Here is a 21,703-nt window from a genome sequence, read left to right on the forward strand (position 1 = left end):
AATCCGATATATTAACGACATCTTTATATGAAATATTTTTTCCAATCTGTATTTTTTACCTGATTTTTTCATCTGATTTTTTAAAATAGAAATGATTTGTTTCTGATTGTATGTTGAACCGATTTATTGATAGTCCCCGACCTAGTAACTATGGTTCTGCCATAGGCTTATACGATGTATTGAAATGGTGTGGAATAGGCTTATACCATGTAATGGATCGCTTTACCGCAAAAATTACATTGGTTAGTGTGGAATAGTTTTCTCGTAGTAAATTAATTTTCTAAGAAATAGATTTTGTAGATTTAGATTTTACATTTTTTTTCTCTCATGTTTGGTAATACTGTTTAGAAACTCAATCTCTCTTTTTCTCTCTAAAAACCCATTCTCCTTCTCTCTTTCTCTCTCTAACTCTCTCTAAACACCCATCTCTCTTGAAACCCAATCCGTCTTTTCTAAACAGCCATTCTCTCTTTCTCTAAAAACCCAATCTCTTTATCTCTCTTTATAAAAACCCAATTTTCTCTATCTAGAAACCCAATCTCTCTCTTTTTAAAATCCATTAAAAAACTCAATCTCTCTCTTAAAATCCATTCTCTCTCTTTCTCTCTCTAAAAACCAATTCTCTCTATCTAGAAAGCCAATCTCTCTTTCTCTTTCTAATAACCCATTTTTTGTTTAAAACCCAATCTCTCTTTCTCTCTCTAAAAACCTAATTTTTTTTTAAATTTTTTAATAAATATTTTAGCATATGGTTTGGTTTTTTGGCTAACTAGAAAAATTTGAAGAGTGGAAATAAAAAATAACATAAAAAAAAAGACTTCTTAATGGACCGGGCGGGGCTGGGCCCAATATATTCTTTTAAAACAGGATTAAAAAAAAGTACGTACATACCATATTAGAGGGTCAATTACAAAATGAAAATACGTTGTTCCCAAATTATTGGAGAGAGAGAGAGTTGTAGATAAAGAAAGAGAGGAGAGAAAGGGGGAGGAGTTGGTTTGGATGTTTAGAGAGAGAAAAAAAAGATGGGATAACAAACTTTAAACTTAAACCACTATTTCAAACAAAAAACCCACCTGTCCGTGTTCGGATATCATAGAGGGGATAACTTGAAAAAAAAAAAAAAAAAAAAAAGCCGAGAAAGGGAGTGCCGCCTATAATTTTAGAAAAATATGTTCTCATTTTGTAATTGACCCCAATATGGCCTATATGTAATTTTCTCTTAATATCACATATTTGGGGAGGTTCGGGCTTTTCGAGTATAGTTTGTGGGCCAGTCGTAACCAAGGAACCAAACGGGCCCTCATACAATTTCCAGGCCACCACAAGATCACTCGTACCTTAAAATTTTGGAATCCATCAAATCCCCTCGAGCAGGTGCTTACTATGGAACTCATGAAATCTTGCTTACCGAAATACTGGACAGAGCCACTACTTAGCAAAAGGAATTTGCCCTCTTATCCGGTATTGTTATCGTAAGAAAGAGAGCAACTTAATCAAAAAAAGGAAAAAACGAAAGAAGAAAAACATAAACGTTAACACAAACATGATTGTGGTGATAGTAATTTATGAGAAAAATGTTACCAAGTGATAATAAAAACCTCCAAATTATGTCCGTAGGTAAATAGCTCTCAATAATTTAATAGGCTTATACGAATACAGCAATGCCCAAATATTCAATTAAACCTAAGTTTCCTATTTATTGCCCCTATCTTTCATTATTTCACAAAGAGGATTCACGTGCAACAATGAAAGATTCACACGTATAACAAGAGATATAGACACATAGAGAAGCCTGTGTTTTTCTCACCAAACTAAGAGAGAGAGAGGGAGCGATCTCATGGATACCAGCCATTGACGGTCATTTCACCATCAGTAGAAATAACTTGGCCGGTCAGCAAAGGAATGCAACTAGTGGTGAAACTTCCTCTGCCTCACCTAAACGTCTCAATGGGGTTCGATCATACACCACCATTTTGGAGTAATCCTCCTTTGCGATAAACTGTGGAAGAAAGAAGACAAGAATATCATAAAGAGCTTTACATATTACTAACACTCCCACTACTACTGGATTACACTGCTAGTTACAAAAAGAGGGCTTACTTGTTCAGCAAGTGGGGTTCTTATAACCCATGGTGTCACACTCTTGTTTCGAATACTGTCCTTTGCCCACTCACAAGCGAGGTTCTTTGTTATTTGATTCATTGCAGCTAAGTGAAAACAAATGATTATGACTGTTCAAGGGGGACAAATTCAATACAAGATATGACTACTGAATTAAGATTTAGACATTCTATATAGGAGAGAGTATTGTAGTTTCTCTTTTGTTGTTATTGGTGAGAGGAAGTATCAAGGTAACAGTTTTTGTTACCTTTAGCTGCTGAATATATGCAACCAACATCGAGAGCAACCACCGCAGCGGCAGAGGAGATGAAGACAATGCTTCCTGCTTCTGATGCTTTGAGAAGATGATGTGAGAGACTCTAAGTTAGTTGGCATTAAAAATGACAAGTCCTCGGCTGCATACTCAACTGTTGGTTTGACAATGAGTGTCCCAACATTATTCACCTAAAGCAAGCAACTCGAACAGATTGACCGACTGTTTGAGTTAGTATTGGGAAAAACATACCAAAATAATTTAAACAATTATTTTCTTCTGGATTTTGATTATCCACAACGCTGAATTTGATGCCATAGAGAAGTAGTGATTAGCTTCAAAATTTTAAAAGGAAAAGGCGACCCATAAATGATATTCCTGAAAGATACTGCCGTGTTTGTTGCTTAAGGAGCAAGATAACAGATTAAGAACTGGAAAAAAGAAGAAGAAGAAAATAAAATAAAATCTTGAATAAATTGAACTGAGCATGAAAATAAAAGATCGAATTGAGGAATGAAAAGAGCCAAATGGTCTTAAAAAAGTTCAATAGTAAATGCGTAATCTAGCAGAAGCTAAGAGTTGCTCTGCTTTGGTACAGGCTAATAAAATTAGAAAATAATTCAACAACCCCTGGTCATTTTAGGAATCTTTGCTCTACCATGATCATTCCGGAATGAGACTTGGGGATGAAAGAGCAATACTACATTTATTTTAAGGGTGGAGAGATGTAACATTCAGAGCATTTATTACTCTGGTGCTCTGGATTTCTTGTGAAAGAAAAGAGGAGGTCGTCGTCCTGACACTGTGCCGTTGCGTCCTTTGGAGCAACATGGCTCCTACCCGTAAAAAAAATAAAAAAGAAAAACGAGAAGGAGAAGAGAGACTAAATAAACGATCACTAGATACTAGAAAATGTAAAAAGTTTCAAATAACTGTCTGTTGGGAAAAGTTTATATAGAGCCAAAGCTTTAAACAATCAAATTAGAGCTTACCTAAAAAATTCACTACAAGAGGTTGTTTTGATGCCCAAATATCTTCAAATTGATCATCTTGACATCAAGATACAGCAACATGAGAAAAAAAAAAATTTTGATTTCATTTTTTCGAAATCGTGTATTTTGCAACGCATTTTTTGTACCATCAACAAAGACATCCACCATCCGTTACTAATGATCGATGTTAGAGATTAGCAGTAGTTCACAAAATCAAAAAGTGAAATTTATGAATCAACAACATTTGCTGCCTTTATCATGCCATAATTATGGAGTCGACCTTCGAAGTTAAATAGTATGCAGACTTTTGTTAACCTAATCAATTATCTATTTAGTTATCAACCATTAAAAAATAAAAAGAAAGTATAGCATGAGACCATTTACCTTCGATAAAGGGTGGTCACATTAATTTTGACCATTGAATGTAAAATTGGGTGGCTGCAATTATTCACCAAGTTCAAACTTCAAAAGAAATTTGTTTGAACTTTGTGACACATTTAAGCTATCAAATTTCACATCGAATGGTTGAGTGATTGTGACCACTTTGTATCAAAGGTAAATGGTCTCATAATAAATCCCAAAAATAAACACAATTGAACTTTAGAATATGAATACTGCTTTGGGAGAAACAAACATGAAACTCAATCACAAAGCATGCCGGAAAGGAACAGATAATATGAAGCTTACAAGGATATTTAGCTTCCCATTAAAATGTGCAGACACAACGTCCGTCAAATTCTCCCTATCGGGACGAGACGACAAATCACAAACTGAACCATGAACATTCAATCCCCTCTGTTTCCACTCATTTAAGCATTTCTTAAGATCAACTTCCGTGCGAGCACAAGTATATATTGATGCTCCTAGTCCAGCTAATTCTTCAACAATAGCATATCTGCAGAAAGAATAAAGACATTATAGACAAATTCTTAAGTGATTAAAGCTTGAAATTCAAATTGAACTACCGAGTTTATTTTAGTAATGCAAAGTATTTAGCATGTAAACAGCAGCGTTGGATTTATACATACCACGGTACCCAATTGTGCTGTTAAACTTAAGAACAAAAAGGTGATGGTAGAAGTAGCAAAATAGAACTAGATGCACAAAAAACAATTCTGTAAGAACTTTCAATAATGCACCTAGGCATTTTCTTAAGTGTTCTTGATTGTCGCGTTCGGTATCCACCCTCTGGAAAAGAACCCACGCATCCCCACCAGATCTCAATTCATGAACTTGTTGAATTCCATGATTTCCCCTGAAGGAGATGTTTAACCATGTCAAAGCCTTTGTTTCCTTGAGGTGTCAATGAACAAAAGGGCCTCCTCAACACGAGTCTACTTTCTCCAACACTTCCATATATTTTTACTTGCATAATGAAGATAAAGATCTTATCAGAAAAAAGAGTTGTCCAGGTAAGATTAATCAAAACCACATCTATCCCCCCAGCACATGAATAACTTTGATCTTAAGTATCTCACTTAGAAAAAGGATAATAAAAATAAAAAGTAAATTTAGACAAAACCAACCATAATGGGGTGAAATTCACAAAAAGCAAGGAATCATTCATCAAGCCACTGCTCTCTCTCTCTCTCTTTGCTGTTAAGAGAGAAACTAAGAACTTCTTAATGAATGAAAAATGAAAATAAACAAACTGCAAAATCTATAGGAAGATGAGGTACAACATGAAGCTTTGAAACTTAAAGAGAAATTAAGAACAATCAATGGATAACTAAAAAAACGGTAGCTTGAATATCAGAGAGAGAGAGAGAGAGAGTGCATAAATGAAATTAACAAACTGCAGTTTGAAAATTAGTGAAGAAAGAATTGGTGCCTCCAGTGACCAGAGCAGACATCCCATGAAGAGACCATCTCTCTCTTCTTCTTCTGCTCTTCTCTGCTTCACCCAATATCCCTACCTGTGGATTGCTTGAACCACTCTCTCACTTCTACCTAAAACAACGGCTATCGATGGACTTTTGTGGGGTGCCTTTTTCTTCTACAATTTACGGTTACATCAAAGTATGAAACGTGGGTCAGCTCTTAGGTACTGCGTCTTGAGACAAGACATGCGCACCTTGCGGGAGAGTTTGGTGAAAGCCTTGTCTGCAAAATCGAATCGGAACGGTTAATTGATCATGGCCAAGAAGCGGTTTAACAGCTCTAAACGATAAACCGGCCGATTCAACCGTTCTAAACTTCCAACTATTCTGGGCAGTCAAAAGAGTGTTGAAAAAAATAAAAAAGATACAAAAAAAAAATCTAATAAAAATGAAAAGCATATAAATAATGATTAAAACAAAACACGTTCAAATGAAATCGAAAATTAATGAAAAAAAAGGATTTTAATGAATAGATTTGTGACTAGGGGTATTTTTAAATTTTTTTGAAAAAGATGGAAAATATAAAAGTGAATATTAATGACCAAAACAATTTTTAATATTTACCATAATAAAAAGAATATTTAAAAATGCATTACAAATCAAATTCTTTATTTTATTTTATTTTATTTTATTTTTTTAAAATACCGATCGATCACCAAAACTGCCAAAGGCCAGTTATGATCCAACCAAGCAGTTAGCAATTACATCACCCGGTTTTTCCAACAGTGGGTGAAAGCGACTGTTGTCAGAACCGTTGGCCGAACTGATTAGGCCATCGGGTAGTTCAGTATTTTGAAAAACACCGATCCCACGATATGAAGTGGGAAACATGAGGGCCGAACGAGTTCTTGCAACTGTGAAATATTGGGAACTAGCCAGTTCCCCCTGAAAGTGCACCTCTAGAATTTATCGTGATATGTAATTTTGGTGTAAAATACGGTTCTCTACCGGTACTCTAACCTTTTATTTTTTATTTTTATTTATTTTATATTTAAAATTTGTATTTTTTTTTTAAATAGGTGTGCTTTCTACAAGGTTACAACTTTAAACAATCCAATTAAAGCATGCCTCTAAAATTTATCATGATGTATAATTTTGGAGTAAAGAATTCTTAAGATTATCTTAAAATCTATGCACTATTTCTAGATTTTATTTATTTATTTTTACAGATCCATTGGAGGGTTTTTCAACATTTTCTGATGGATTATTTGGGTGCATCTTTAGTTAACTTTATATTAATTTTTTCCATTTTATGATTGAATGTGGTGGAGACAGGGTTTATGTGATGAGCCCTGTTTAAGTCCAACAGGGCGTTATGTGCATTCCGTTCCAAATATTATTCCGAAAAGATATCAGGTTCCAAGTTACATGGTGATTAGAACCACTTAATAAACTTGAAAAGATAGTGGTATTTGTATGCTCTAAATGTGCCTAAAAAGTAAAAGAGCCCAGGCTTAATTGCTAGCGCTTGACGATTTACAACACCACATCCTAGACTCAATTTCTATCAATAATAGGGCCCTCCTCTAACTGACTAAAAAAAATAAAATAAATCTGTTAACTCTCAAAATTGATGTCCTAGATGGACCATTTTTCACATTTCCTCCCAAAACTTAGAGGAAAAGTTCATGTCCACCATCTGCTAAATTCTTCAACACCTTCTCCAAAGTTATACTACTACTCTTACAATATGAGCTTTCCTAGCCAACCTTGACATCTAGCTCTACCCATAATTTTATGAAATATGACTTTTGGACTTGAGATTTATTTGTTCTTAAGGAATTACTAACAATACAAGTCGTCATCACCCACCATCGAAAATTACCCACTTGTCCAATTGAACTTTGGAAATTATGTCCATCAAATTTAACTCCCTAATAGCAATCTCAATGCAACTGGTTTATACTCTTTTGCAAATAGTTTTACCTCAATAGCTGCTGCTCTACCTAATTACCCATCTCTTTTTAAGTGTTATTTTTAATTTATGTATGACTGCGGCTAAGGACATATCGATTCAAGTCAATTTTTTTTTATTATCAGTTAAAATCATAGTTATCAATGCAACACCAGACCACGTGATTTGACTATTCGAACAATCGTATGGGGCCTTAGCTACTTTGTTCTAAGGTAAAAGCTACGGTAATTGACAAGTGGTCAAAGCCAGTATAGGCTCATCAGGCCGTTGACTAAACAAAGTTGAGAAATATTTTTTAATATATTTAATATTTTAAAGATAAAGTATAGATACCCCATTAGACCCAACTTTCTAGGAAACAACCCTTTCCCCGTCCACCCATTTCCAAAAAAAAAAGAAAAAGAAAAAAAAAAAAAAGAATACTCGTTAAACCACATCACTAACAGCAATACTGTTTTTTTTTTATTTTTTTTTATTTTTAACATTCATCTCCCCAAGTAAAAAAGTAAATGTTTTATGAAAAAAATAGCCCTCTCTAAACAACCATTTTTTTTCCATTTTATACAATGAAGCCGGTCTGACACATTGTGTCGGACTGGCTTCTAGTCTCCATCGAAACCAGTTCGGCATATAGTGTGATGGACTGGACTGACTTCATGCCTTATTGAAGCTGGTCTAGCACACATTGTGCCAGACCTGTTACATTATACTATTGTGCCAGACAAGTTTTCAGTCTCTGCTGAAGCAAGTCTAACACAAATTCTATGGCTTTGACTTCATGATAAACAATGAAGCTAAACTGGTTATTGATCCCTTATTGAATCCAGTCAAGCACACGTTATACCAGACTGACTAGAGTTTTTTCTCCCTAGTGAGAGAAGAGATCCAAAACGTGGGTTCAGAGGGGGAATTTTGATATAAGAAAGTCAACTTTTTAACTTAAGGATGGATAACCAAAAATTTTTAAAAAATATTGGGGTTAGTAGATAGTTTACAAAATTTTTTGTCAAGCAGTCGACCGACTGTAAAGCTCGTTTTAATTGGACCAAACCTATCACTAATTCGATGGCCAGTCAAATCCTGATAAATATGGTTAGCCCCTTCACCCACTAAACAAGTTTCTTCCAAAGTACACAATTTTTGATAAATTACATTATCTAAACATATGGAACTTAAATGCAATGTAGGATGAATAGATATATGAAGGAATTCAAATGTGTTGATGATTCATGATTTCCTATATCGTTAGTCTTTTCATTGAATAGCTTTATAAACTTATGTTGACACTTCCATATTAATCATTTTATGAGTGTGATGTGTGAGAGAAAAGACACCAACAAAACAAAGCATGAAGTTCTTGGTGTCCCACTTCCCATCGTCATCACTTGATTCATCATCGTGGGAAGTTCATGACACTCGTGATCACATATCTCTCTAGTCACGAGGATAACAATGTACTTTCCTTCTATTGGCCTTTCCTATAGACTAGAAAGAACTTTTTGTACTCGTAGCGGGCCATTAAAAGACGGTGCTTCCCCATGTATCAAAAATCACTTAGGGCATATTTGATTTGTACGTAAATATTTTCCCAGAAAAGTATTTAAACACTTTGCAGGAAAAGTTTTTGCAAATTTTTTTTCTCTATGTTTGTTAACACGCTTAAAAAACACTATATAATGAATTTCATATGTTTGGTAACTTGTTCGGTAATTTGATTTAAATGTATTTCATAAATATATATATATAAATATATATATATATATATATATATATATATAAATTTAAATATATTTCATAACTATGTTTTATTTATATTAGAGTAATGATCCTATGAAACCCTCTTACACCCATACGTGTAGGACCTTAGATGATCAACATTAAATTTGATACAGATATATAGAAAAGTTATCATATAGGTGTGGGATTTGACTTTTCTAAAGATCTGCGCCAAATTTAATGGTAATCCTTTGAGGTCCTACACACATGGGTGTGGGAGAGTATCAAAAGGTCATTTCCCTATATATTAATATAATTAAAATATATAAATATATTTATTTTAAGAGTAATGATACTATGAGACCATCCCATACCCTTATATGTAGTACCCCAAAAGATCACCATTAAATTTGACACAGATCTATAGAAAAGTCAAATTTCACACCCCTGTGATAACTTTTCTAGATATATGTATCAAATTTAATGATGATCATTTGGAGTTCTACATACATAAATGTGAGAAGGTCTTATAGGATCATTACACTTATTTAAATACCGTTTAAATATTATTAAAATATTTTATATTCAAAATTATTTATATAATAATATATTATATATTATATAATCAAAAGGCTCACATGGAATCATGTTTTCGAGTTTGTACTCTTTATAGTCTCTCCAACGAACCAATTAGCAACCAAACTACTCGCTGACTGCTATCAACTAATGGATAGTTGCTAGCAGCTTATAGATAAAAGAGAATGTCTCGATTTGGTTGATCCGCACTTCGACTTGAAAAGTTCTCTTTGTCTTCCCTTTTTCTTTGCTTTCAGAGGACAAAAAGGTAGGCAAGTAGCTATAGGTTACTTTAGTAGGGGTAGCTCAATATGGGCACCCTTATTATTGAGCTTTTTTAAACATGTTAACAAATATGGTGAAATGAAAGTATGCAAAATTCTTTCTTGCAAAAAATTTACATATATAAATATTTTACCTGGGGAAATCCTTATCCACCAACCAAATGTGCCCATGTATGAAAAGAAACCGTGACATGGACATCCAATACATTGTACCCGAGGGTCCATGCAACAGTAAGAGTCAGCTGTGGTGCATGAAAACGCAATCCAACATTTATGTATTGTCTCAAAACAATGAGTGGACCGTCGGCGGTATTCACCTTGTTTGGAGGTTTAAGGCTAAAATGTATGGGATTTTTTATAAAGATATTTTTTTTTTTATTACAAAGAGGTCATAATTATTTTCAGTCGTTAGATATCAAATTGGATGGCCTTGACATATGTTACGAAGTCCACTTTTATACCTATCAATTTTGAAATTTAAAGGACAAAAAGGAATGATTGCGATCTTTTTTTGTACAAAAAGCAAGTGGTCTATTTATATACTTTTCAAAGTTTACCACTTACACCACATGCCTATCTTTTTTGAACCACTCATGCCATTGAACCCTAAAAAACCTTGTAGGGGATAGCTCCATGCTCGAATAAAAACAGATGGATGTCGTTCATATGAGGCCAAGGCTTTATGAAAATAATGCAAAGTCTCACATCGAATCATTGTTTGAAAAGAATTTTGGGCAAAAGAAATTTTCATGACGGTTATAAAATCAATTTCTAAAACAAATTATGAAATTCGTAATGGAAAAAATGGTATAGATTTTGCGGATCCATAAACATTTGTTTCTGGCGCGAAATGAACGGTCTAAATAATGTGTTACAATATACACTATTTTTTAATGCTTGAAATCCAAATTTTGTTTCCTAACTATAATGGTCAAGGCTGAGATGATCAATTTGAAGTATTTTCTCCCTCATAACTACAATTTTCGGCAAATTTTGATACAAAGTTTTATTTATTTTGATAGGCCTATAACCTTGTAAAAACATTTTCCAAAAACCATTTTTAAAATTGTTTGCACACTATACCCATTTTTGGATTGTTGGAGTGAAAGTTTTTTTTTTCTTTTTCTATGAAAATAATTGTCGGAGTGAAAGCTACCGCACACCTAACATGGCTACTGTCTCTACTAGCTTCCACCGTCTCAGAGAGAGAGAGAGAGAGAGCATATTATCTCTACTAGCTTTCACCATCGCTGACAGAGAGAGAGAGCACTCGTGGTCATAGTCATACCGTGTATTATGAAATGAAATTCAGTCCGACTTTATAGACATGGGATCATGAATCAGTTTCTCATGGAGGTGACATGCCCATTGAGGAGAGCCACTCTTTTTGGCATAGTTTTCCATGAACGTAGGCTTCGTTTGTATGGAGGTCTCATGGATTGATGTAGCATATAACTCCTTGAAAATGTTCTACAAGTGATGTACTAGCTTATGACACTGCAATTCACAGACGTCTTTACAGGAATCAAACCCCTTCTTGTTAGTAAAATGCTCTCATGACAATGAGGTTGAGGTCGGGGTGGTAGTACTGGCTTTAGTTAAAGGTCACAGCCTTCATTTTAATTAATATTTTCAAAAAATTAACTCTTTTCAAAACAGATAGGCCTGTAATCGCCACCGTTCTAACAAAAAAAGAAAAAACTAAAACCATCACTGGCGGGATTTTCCCATTTGCGGTTATGTAGAATTATGAGGTCACAGCCTCCATTCTTATTAATATTTTCAAAAAATTAACTCTTTCTGAAAACAGATAGGCATGTATTCGCCACCGTTCTACCAAAAAAAATAAAATAAAGCCGTCGCTGGCGGGATTTTCCCATTCGCAGTTATTTAGGATTATGAGGTCTACTCTCACATGTTCATTTAATAATATGTAAAAATAAGTTAGGACATGGCTATTAAGATGCCCAAATTGGACCTTGAAGTCCCCCACAAGGTCTCCAAATGAAAAAGAGCAATGTATATGGATCCCTCATTATTTTTTTATTTTTTTTATTTTTAGCAATAAAAATTGAACCTAATATGTAGTATTGCTATCGTCAAATGTTAATCAACCCAATTCCTAACAAAAGTTCTGCTAGGAGACACCCAACTTTTAAGGATGTTGGGAATCCTTCAATTGTGCACAGATATTTAGGGGTCTCTTTTCTAATTTTTGAGAAACACATACGTATGCTATGCTTAATAATAAAAAGAACAATTTTCCTATGCTGTTTCAGCATTTTTAACCTTAGGCAGCACCGATCTCCACCTCTTAAAGTTGATGCTCTTTATAGCAATATAACCAAAAAAGAAAACGTGCACTAGATGCAAAATGACAACGAATTCATAGACCAAACCATATTTTTTTGTTTTTTTTGGGAAATTCAGTGAGAGGCTTTAAACATATTTTTTTAAGTAGATTAAGAGTTAGCTTTTTTAAAAGTACTCGGGTAATCTTAAAGTTGATGATTGCGTTAGAGACCAGCTTTATTGAAAGATAACCAAAAAAGACAACACATGTACTAGATACAAAAAGACAACGAATTCATAAACAAATCAAGATCCATTTTTGTTTTTGGGTAATTCAGTCTGGTCGATAGACCCTTACCTATTTTTTTTTGTTATTAGTTTGCTTTTCTAAAAGTACAAATGAGGTGGTGTTAGTAATGAGAATGAAAACCACATTAAGATGTGCGGTGGTACCACTACGTACGTATCCCTTTCTCATTTCAAGATCCAGCTTTGCCATGTGGTTTCAAAACTTTATATAAGACATCAGCTGCCACCAAAAACAACAAAAAAAAAAAAAAAATTAGGGCTTGAGAGAGAGTGAGAAATAGAGGAAATGGATGGAGTAGTGAGCAAGAAAAGAGGGGAGAGGTGGTCTCTGCGTCACTTGACTGCTTTGGTTACTGGCGGTACCAGAGGAATTGGGTCTCTCTCTCTTACTGTTGCATGCATATTGTAGTTTTTTTATTTTTAGATCTTCTAACTGTTGATTTGATTTTCATCTTGTTTGTTGATTTGATTTGTATTGTATTTTGTTTCCTTTTGTGTTATTAGGTTCCCATTAGAAGTTTTATCTACTCTTATTTCCACATACACAGAGTTCTATAGTGATATAATGAAACAATATGCATAGTGATGTAATGAAACAATATGCAAACTTCATGGTTAAGCTCTCGATTCCAAAATTTAAATATATACTCTTTTCATTATAATGAATAATCATAAAAAAAAAAAAAAAAAAAAAAAAGACACCCTAGAAGGTGTTTTTTTATCCCAATTAATATATAATGTTCATTTTAGTGAGGTACTTAGATTTAGGCATTAGAGTGATCTTTTTCCTCTTCAAATTTTTAGATGTCTTGATTATCATTAGATAAACAATTTCAAAAATAAAAAAAATGATTTTGAATTCATAAAAGCTTTAATAGTGAAATTCACTAAATGGATGCTCTAGATTTATTATTAGAAGAGACTCATTTCGATCATATCCAGGGTGCAAATTTAAATTTTATTTTTTATAGAATTGAGTATTGAGATGAAAAGAGTGTTTGTGAAAAATTGGTACTGTACAACTGTAAAAAATATGTTTTACTAGAAGTGTGGTTTCATTATATTAGAATGACAATGTGATATGAGATCATTTCCTATTAATTAATGGGCATGGTTTGCATAAGGTTGTAACCTTGACCAATCAAAGTACGGTGCACCTCCAAACTTTGTCACGATATGCAACTTTGGTGTTGAAAATTCTTAGGTTGGTGTTAGATCTATTTTTATCTCTAATGATAAAATTTTAAACTCGAACAATGGTTCAGATCAAGCAAATCTTTAAACAAATGAAAATCTTGAAAATGGACGGTCCAAATAATGTATTGCAAGACATACTATTTTTTTTAGGGCTTAAAATCTCTTTTTTTTGTTTATATATATACATCTTGATGGCGAGATGATCAACTAGACGTTTTTCGAACATCAAAGCAACCTTTATTTGAAGAATTTTAGAGGTGCACCTTAATTCTACATTTTAAGGTATCAACCTTATATAATTTAATTCCTATGATATATCAGTTAAGAGCGTGTATACTATGCACCTTTAGGAGTATACCATATAATTTACTCCCTCTGGAAAAATTCTTACATTTTTTTATTTGAAATTTCTAGGATCCATCAAATTATAACTAGATGAATATTTTCAAGGAAAAGAATTTGGATTTTGAGTTCTTAAACATGTAGATCATTCCATCCAAGAATTGGATGGCTCTAGTGCAATCTTGGTGTGCCCTTGCTTTCTTTGAGGTTGCGTGCCTTGTTTCGGAGATCACATCCCCAAAATTTGGAATCTAAAAGATATTCCTATTGTAAGTTTTGCTAGAGGGAGTAGATGGATAGTATACTCCCACCAAAACTTTTTGGGCTTTAGTTAATTGCAAGAACTCTTTTGAAGATGACACATTTTGCTAAACTTTTTTGGGGCCTATATGGCATGCTTAAGGAAAAGTATAATGTAGACTTCCTCTCTAGGGATAAGAGACTTATTTGAGAGAATTTTCTATCTGAAATTTTGGGACCTACCTATAAAATTATCGAGTGCTTTATTTCAAATAAAAAAAGGAAAAATAACTTTGAGTTTTTAAGCACTTTGGTAATTTGGACGATCTCTCTTCAAAAATTCGATTATTGTGTCCCACGAGGCTAATTGGAAAAATCTTGGATGACTGGGCTCAATCACATGGTACCTAATAGAATCATTAAACCATTGCACAACATGTAACCGGCCCAACGCTGGTCGAATAGGGCCTTATCCTAGCCCAAGCCTAGCTCCCTTAATGAGGCCTGCTTGGGCCAGTAAATATTTTTTTCCTAAATATATAAAAAGAAGAGAAATGTACATAAAAACTGTGAGTTTTGATAATTCACATTTTTGGATATTCTACGGTGAAGTCCAAAATTTTTAAAGTTTTCTATTTACTCCCATTTCGATTTTGAAAGCACAATTTCTAAACTTCCCTTACTCCCATTTTACCCTCCGTTTTGAAAGCATAATTTCTAAACTTCCTCCAAAAATGAAAGGCTAAATATTTGAGGTGTTAAAAAATCCAACTTTTGAATAATCCAAACAAAAAAAATTGGGTATTTGGATGGATTTTATATTGGATGGTTCGAGAGTGGTACTTTTGAACGGCCAAAAAAGGGAAAAAGTGGAAAAAAAACGAAAAAAGAGACAGAAGGAGAATAGAAAAAAAACAAAAAAAAAATCTTTTTCGACGGTTTGGAAAGTTGGATTTTTAAAAGGGCTAAATGCCTTTTTTCTCAGTTTGTACTTGTTTTGTTATGCTCGAAAGTCTTAATTTCAAATGGGAAAGGTTTCTATGCTTCTCCTACAACATAGAAGTTCTATCCTCTTCCTACCATCTAGCCGTCCAATTTTGATCAAGAGAGCCACTCACCGTTTGATTTTAAATCCTACGTCTCAAAGTATTTTGTTTTTTGTTTTTTTTATACAAATTGTATGAATATGAAATTTGGTACGTGCCATCTTCTCGTTGGGGCGCATCTATAAAAAATATTAAAAATTAAATTTTGATAAAATATAATGATCAAAATACCCCTTAAATCTTTTAGGGGTATTTTGATTATTTTATTTTATTGAAAAAATATATTTTTTAAATTTTTTGCTAGTGTGAGTTTAATAGAGGAATAGACGTCCAAAATTTGGTGTCAAAATAGTTTATAGAAAAAAATTAAAAATAAAATAATGTAGAAACGTGATATTGTGATTGGAACAATCGTAGCCCTCCATTCAGAATGCATGGTTGAATAAGGAGGATAGAACTTCTATGCTAAAGGGGAAGCACAGAAAGCATGTCCATTTCAAATAACTCAAACACCTAATTTTTTGGTGTTTGGGTGCTATAAAAGTACCAAACTGCCCAAGTACTTCGACAGTTCAAAAGTTCTACTCTTGAACGGGAGGTAAAATATGAATAACATAAAAAGACTAAAAAATTTAGGACCTCACTGTAGAAGTTCAAAAATATTTTGGGTTTGTACGTAAATTTTCATAAAAAAAAAAACAAAAAGGGAAGGGATAGGTCAGGTCGGGCCATGATTCATGGTCTGGGCCCTGCCTTGCCTGGATGCCTGATCTAAACTTTAGGCCTGGGCCTGGCCATTGGGCCAAATTGAGTTGCCTAAGCCTGGGTTGCTTCGAGCCTGGCCACCCCACCCGATTGCCACCCCTAATACTAATGGTTTTGCATAATATGATCCATATTATACTAATAACAGTATGACCATGATTGGACGAGATATGTAAGGGTGTGAGGGAGAGAGTTACGTGAGAGAGAGGGAGTTTCCATTTTTTTAATTCCTCTAAAATCTTGAGAAAGAAAGATTTAAGAAGATATCTTCTAATATTAAAAAAAACGATAAATAGAAGATAAATGAAAAATAGTATAAAGATATATTCCACTATGATCCAAGAAGGGATAGAAAGAAAAGAGTTGTGGAATGAGAGATAAAATATAGGAAGAATATCTTTCTAATTATTTGTAAAAAAATAAAATATCTTTTTAATTTGTAAGATAGACATGTAAGAGAAGATAAATGAAAATATTATAAGGGCCAATGTTATTCTTCATCCTTTTTTTGTTTTCACATTGGAGGAAAATGCCATGGGAGGCGCCTTCTTCAATCCCACGGGCCTTTTATGCTGCTGATCTTGGCTCCTCACGGCATTTTAGGTGCCGTATAAGATGTCTCATGAATAGGGTTACTTAAAGTATCGTAATATTCTCATGACATTACCTTTCAATAACCTCTTAAAACATAAGCTATAGTCAACATGGTTCTTTGATGCATAGGCTTCACGGTACTACAAAGGGAAGTGATTTCATGCCACAATTCTACCGTAATCTAATGAAACAATCTTCAAAAACTCATGTTATGGCTCATTGTTTGACTCCAAATTTTAACTATATGTTTTTTTTATTCTAATAAACAATCATAAAAAAAAGAAGAAGTTGAAAACAAATCTTAGAAATTATTATTAGTTATCTAAATTAATATAAGCTGTATATTTTAGTGAGGTACTTAGAGAATCATTTTTCTAACAAATAAATGCAATGTTGTTAGGTATATTAAAGGTATGAAAGGATACCGGTTCTGGGATCCAAATGTTCGAAATATAATTACAAGCCAAAATGTGCATTTGATGAGTCATCCATGTTGACAAGAGGTGTAGGAAATGAGACTAAAGAAAAGAAAGAATAATGACACCCACGAAATTGATGTTCCATCTTATGCCCCATCATCTAGTGAGGGCCATATACCTGAAGCACCCACAAGTATCAATGAAGAAGTCATTGATGAAGAAGAGCAAGTTGGTGAACATTTCCATGAAAAAGTTGCAACATCCATGACGAGAAGATCTGCAAAGGTAATTCATCCACCCGAGTGGTTTAGGTACTATGTGGATCCCAAAATACTATGTGTTTTAGTAGTTTTGAATGAAGAACCGAACACTTACCAGGAAGCTATGGAAGGGGATGATTCCATATATTGGAAAAATGCCATGAAAGATGAAATGTTGGCTCTTCGAAAAAACAAGACTTGGGACTTGATAGAATTACCAAAGACTAGGTATAGGGCAAGACTAGTTCCGAAGGGGTTTGCACAAAAGGAAAGTGTCGACTTTCTTGAAATTTTTCGCACCAGTTGTCAAGTTAGACTCCATCAGGTTGGTGCTTGGGATTGTTGCATTTCATGATTTTGAACGTGAACAAATGGATGTAAAAATGATTTTTTTACATAGTGAAATTGAAGAGGAAGTGTATATGCAACAACCGGAAGGATTTCTTGAAAAAGGAAAAGAAAAGTTAGTGTGTAAGTTGAAGAAATCTATATATAGACTCAAGCATGCATCAAGACAATAGTACAAGACTTTTGACATTTCATGATTGGTCTTAGATACCATAGGAGTGATTATGACCATTGTGTTTACATGAAGTTTTTTATGATGATTCTCATTTAATCTTAATCTTGTATGTTGATGATATGCTTTTGGCATAGAAGGATAAAGTTAGGATTGAGGAGCTTAAGGCATCTTTGAGCAAGAGTTCTGAAATGAAAGATCTCGGGCTAGCAAAACAAATTCAAGGAATTGGAATCTAAAGAGATCGACGAAGGGAGACTTTGTCACTTTAACAAAAGAGCTTTGTAGAAAATATGCTAAATAAGTATGGCAAGAGCAAGACAAACCCGGCGCAGATACCTCTAGCTCCTCATTTCAAGTTGTCCTCCAAGCAAATTCTCAAGACTGTGGACGAAAAAAAGAATATGGCTAAAGTGCCATATGCAAGTGTTGTAGGAAACCTAATGTTTGCCATGGTGTACACTAGACATAAAAAAACACATTACAAATAAACTTCTTATTTTTTTGTATTTTTTAACAATTTTTTTGAAAATTTTTAAGATCTCGAGTTTGACCACCGAAATCGGGCTTTATTGGATCCGAGTAACTTATCGTTTTTGCAAACTTTGGTATGTGTATTTGGACAATCTATTAGTCGTATCAAATAAATAACTATTCTAACTTTTATAGTCTTTATCAGCTCTTGAGAGAGCGTTATCTTAAACAATCATCCCACTTAAAAAAGGGTGTGGTTTATATAATAAGACTGAGGCCTAAATGTCAAAGTAGGGCGCACCTTCAAATGATATAAAAAAATATTATTTTAATACTGAAACTTTGTGATAGTCTGAAATTTTTTTTTTATATCTATAAAATTTAAAGCTTCAAACTTAGTGTAAATCGAACATTTGACAATCTTAAAAATTGACGGTCTAAAAATACATTACAAGATGCATTATTTTCAAGACTCGAAATCCATTTTTCTCATGTCTATACATCGAGATGATCGATTTGAACATTTTTAAACCTTGAAAAGACAATCTTTCCTAGTGAATTTTTGAGGTGGGACTTGTTTAAGACCTCACCCTTATATATAATTTTTTTCTTTAAAAAAAAGCCCCTTTTCAATGGGAATGAATAAAGAACAGGTTCTTTTTGAAGCCTTACGGTCATTTTGGTGGTGTTTTCAAAATGATCAGGGTTCGAAAATCATGTGCACCCAAATGGGTCTTAACTAAACATGTATATGGATTTTTTTTTCTTTTTTTTTAATTGGAACGTTTTTTCAGGTGCAATTAATCAAATTACCAAGAACCTAGCTTGTGAGTGGGCGAAGGACAATATCCGGACCAACAATGTATCACAAGATGTATGCACTTTTCCACAATTAAGTAGACAAGGAAGTAGGAAAAGAGCCAGGGATTAATTGGTGTTAGGGTTTGAAAATTTGCAATGCTACATTCTAGGCTCAATTTCTACCAAGAGTAGTAGCGGCTCTCTCCCCCACTACTGATTCACCCCAAAAAAACTAAAAAATAATAAATTAGACATGGAAGTAAGAATTACTAGTGGCAAATAAATATGGGAAGAGCCGAGGCTCTATACAATCAAATTCGAGCCTACCTCAAAAATTTCACTAGAAGAAGTCGTTTTGATGCTCAAATATCTTCAAATTGATCATCTCAACATCAGGATCCATGAACATGAGAAAGAAATGGATTTCAAGTTTGAAAATAGTGTATTTTGTAACGCATTTTTGGACCGTCAATTTTAAATATTATAAAGTTTTCATAGATATCTCCAGGTACATATTTTTGCAGTTTTTAAACTTTATAAATAAAAATGAGAATATATTTTAACGCTATCCAAAAGATTTCTAGAGTTGAAACCATATTTTTCGACACTATTTGAAGATAGGCTCTAATTGATTGTTTAGATCTTAAACGCCAATAAATATATTTATGATTCATTCATCTACTTTCTTCCCCAGTTTATCGCAAATGAGGAGTGGTTACAGTCGGTCATTGCACGAACTCCAATGAGGCAGAGAGGGGAGCTTGAAGACATTGCAGGTCTAGTTGCATTCCTTTGCATGCCAGCTGCATCATTTATCACAGGCCAAGTTATTTGTGTTGATGGTGGTGCCAGTGTAAATGGCTGGTATCCATGAGATAGAAAATTCCTTCTTGTGCTTTTACTACTACTGCTACCACTCTTTCTCTCTCTCTCCGAAATGATTCAAGTAATGGACAGGGGTGAAAGTAGTTTTGCTTTTGATTCAATGATCCTGAGCCTATGAGTATTGGTCCAATTATGTACGCCTATGAGGTTTTCTCTATGAAGTGAACTAAGTTTGAGGATTTTTCTTATTTCATTTTGAAAAGGAATTTCTTGACCATAATAAAAATGAAACCAGATTAATGTAGAATCATGAACCCCCGTTTGAAGAACGAAGATCAGATATAATTTTTATCCCAATTACATTACCCCATAACCTTAATCTTCAAATAGTCAAAAATGGAAGAAAAATGTGTTCCAAAAAGTGAAGCATGTGCTACATAAATCTGCACCATCACTGGCCAAATCTAATAGCTGAGATGTATCATTTCTTCATCAAAGTCAAGAAATGGTTCATAAAATTCACAGTTGTTGATAACTGAGAATTTGCTTGTGGTATAATTTTTGTTAGCAACATGTGTCAGTATATTAAAACGCAAAAGATAATGTTTAATGAAGAAATTGGTGTTTTATTATTTTTAGTGGAATTTCGTATATTTTTTCCACACATGGCTTGAAAAGATAAAGCACGTAAATCTTGGATCGATTGGTACCTACAATATGAGGTACACATAGTTATGGACAACTTAACTAGGCACCTAAAAGATAAGGTACCGTAATACTTGTTCGCAAATGACATAGTTTTGATCAATGAGACCCGTAATAACATCAATACAAAATTAAAATTTTGGATGGATGCCCTAGAATCTAAATGTTTTAAAATTAGCCGGACTAAGACAAAGCATATGGAATGCAACTTTAGTAATAATAAGAGTAGATACGAGGAAGTAGTAAAGATTGATGTCTAAAAATACCAAAAAAAGCCCACTTTCAATATTTTTGATCGATAAACCAAGAAAATAAAGAGATTGAGGAAGACGTCACCCATACAATTAAAGCTGGATAGACAAAGTGGAGACGTAAAAACAAAATTTTATGTGATTGCCACATACTAATGAAGTTGAAGGGCAAGTTCTACATATAGTTGTGAGACCAACTTTGCTCTATGAAACGGAATGTTGGGCGGTCAAAAAATAATATACTCTTAGAATGAGTGTAGCAGAGAGGAGGATGTTGAGCTTGATGAGTGGCAAGATAAGAAAGGAAGAACTTCGAAATGAAAAGATTTGGAAAATTTTAGGAGTGGCACCAATAGGTGATAAAATGATAAATAATAAACTTCGGTGGACTGGCCATATGTAACAGCATAACCAGTATAGCGGCGTAGAACCAATATAACACCTATTAGAAGGTACAAGTTAGTTCAAGTGGAAGGTTAAAAAAGGATAAGAGGTAGGCGCAAAAGGATATGGATGAAAGTAGCGAGAAAAGATATGGCGATTTATAGCCTCATTGAGGGTATGACCCTTAATAGTGCAGAATGATGGACCAGAATTCATACACTCACATGGTTATATTCCTCTCATTTCCTTAGAGAAGGAGGTTGTGTTCCTCTCAATCAGTGTGACAACTTGGTTTGAATACCATTTATGTTTGTTAGATCCTTGTTTCTAACAAAATTTCTTGAATGTTATGTCACATTTTCATTTATTCGATTTTATATCCAATGGCTAAAAGTGATTTTGAGCTCCTTATAATAGAAATAAATGATTTCATAGTACACAATCCCTTTAAAAAATGAGGCACCATTTTTTATTCTAAAGAGTGAATCCATTCATGGCGAATCTGGCACTTGGAAATGCCTCAATTATGGAGAGAGATA

General features: G+C 33.7%; 1 long non-coding RNA gene and 1 pseudogene across 4 annotated transcripts; one reads left to right on the forward strand and one right to left on the reverse strand.

The window, feature by feature from the left end:
• Positions 1-1,617: 1,617 nt before the first annotated feature.
• Positions 1,618-5,317, reverse strand: LOC18436269 (tropinone reductase homolog At2g29290-like; annotated as a pseudogene). Its single transcript, XR_016060455.1, has 6 exons — positions 5,166-5,317; positions 4,509-4,734; positions 4,057-4,264; positions 2,372-2,568; positions 2,104-2,210; positions 1,618-2,002 (listed from the first exon to the last, which is right to left on the reverse strand). The product of XR_016060455.1 is annotated as a tropinone reductase homolog At2g29290-like (transcript).
• Positions 5,318-12,568: 7,251 nt separating this feature from the next.
• Positions 12,569-20,072, forward strand: LOC110006362 (uncharacterized). 3 transcript variants are annotated; one of them, XR_002281242.2, is made up of 3 exons: positions 12,569-12,716; positions 18,993-19,072; positions 19,694-20,072. It is a non-coding gene; the product is annotated as an uncharacterized LOC110006362 (long non-coding RNA). The 3 variants fall into 3 exon arrangements; XR_016060456.1 differs by lacking the exons at positions 18,993-19,072; positions 19,694-20,072 and adding exons at positions 16,926-17,229; positions 17,323-18,286 and having other exon boundaries at positions 12,570-12,716; XR_002281243.2 differs by lacking the exon at positions 18,993-19,072 and having other exon boundaries at positions 12,573-12,716.
• Positions 20,073-21,703: the final 1,631 nt, after the last annotated feature.

The sequence above is a fragment of the Amborella trichopoda genome, chromosome 8 (assembly GCF_054954075.1).
Source record: "Amborella trichopoda isolate Santa Cruz 75 chromosome 8, AtrichopodaSantaCruz75HAP2 v2.0, whole genome shotgun sequence".
Classification (NCBI taxonomy): Eukaryota; Viridiplantae; Streptophyta; class Magnoliopsida; order Amborellales; family Amborellaceae; genus Amborella; species Amborella trichopoda.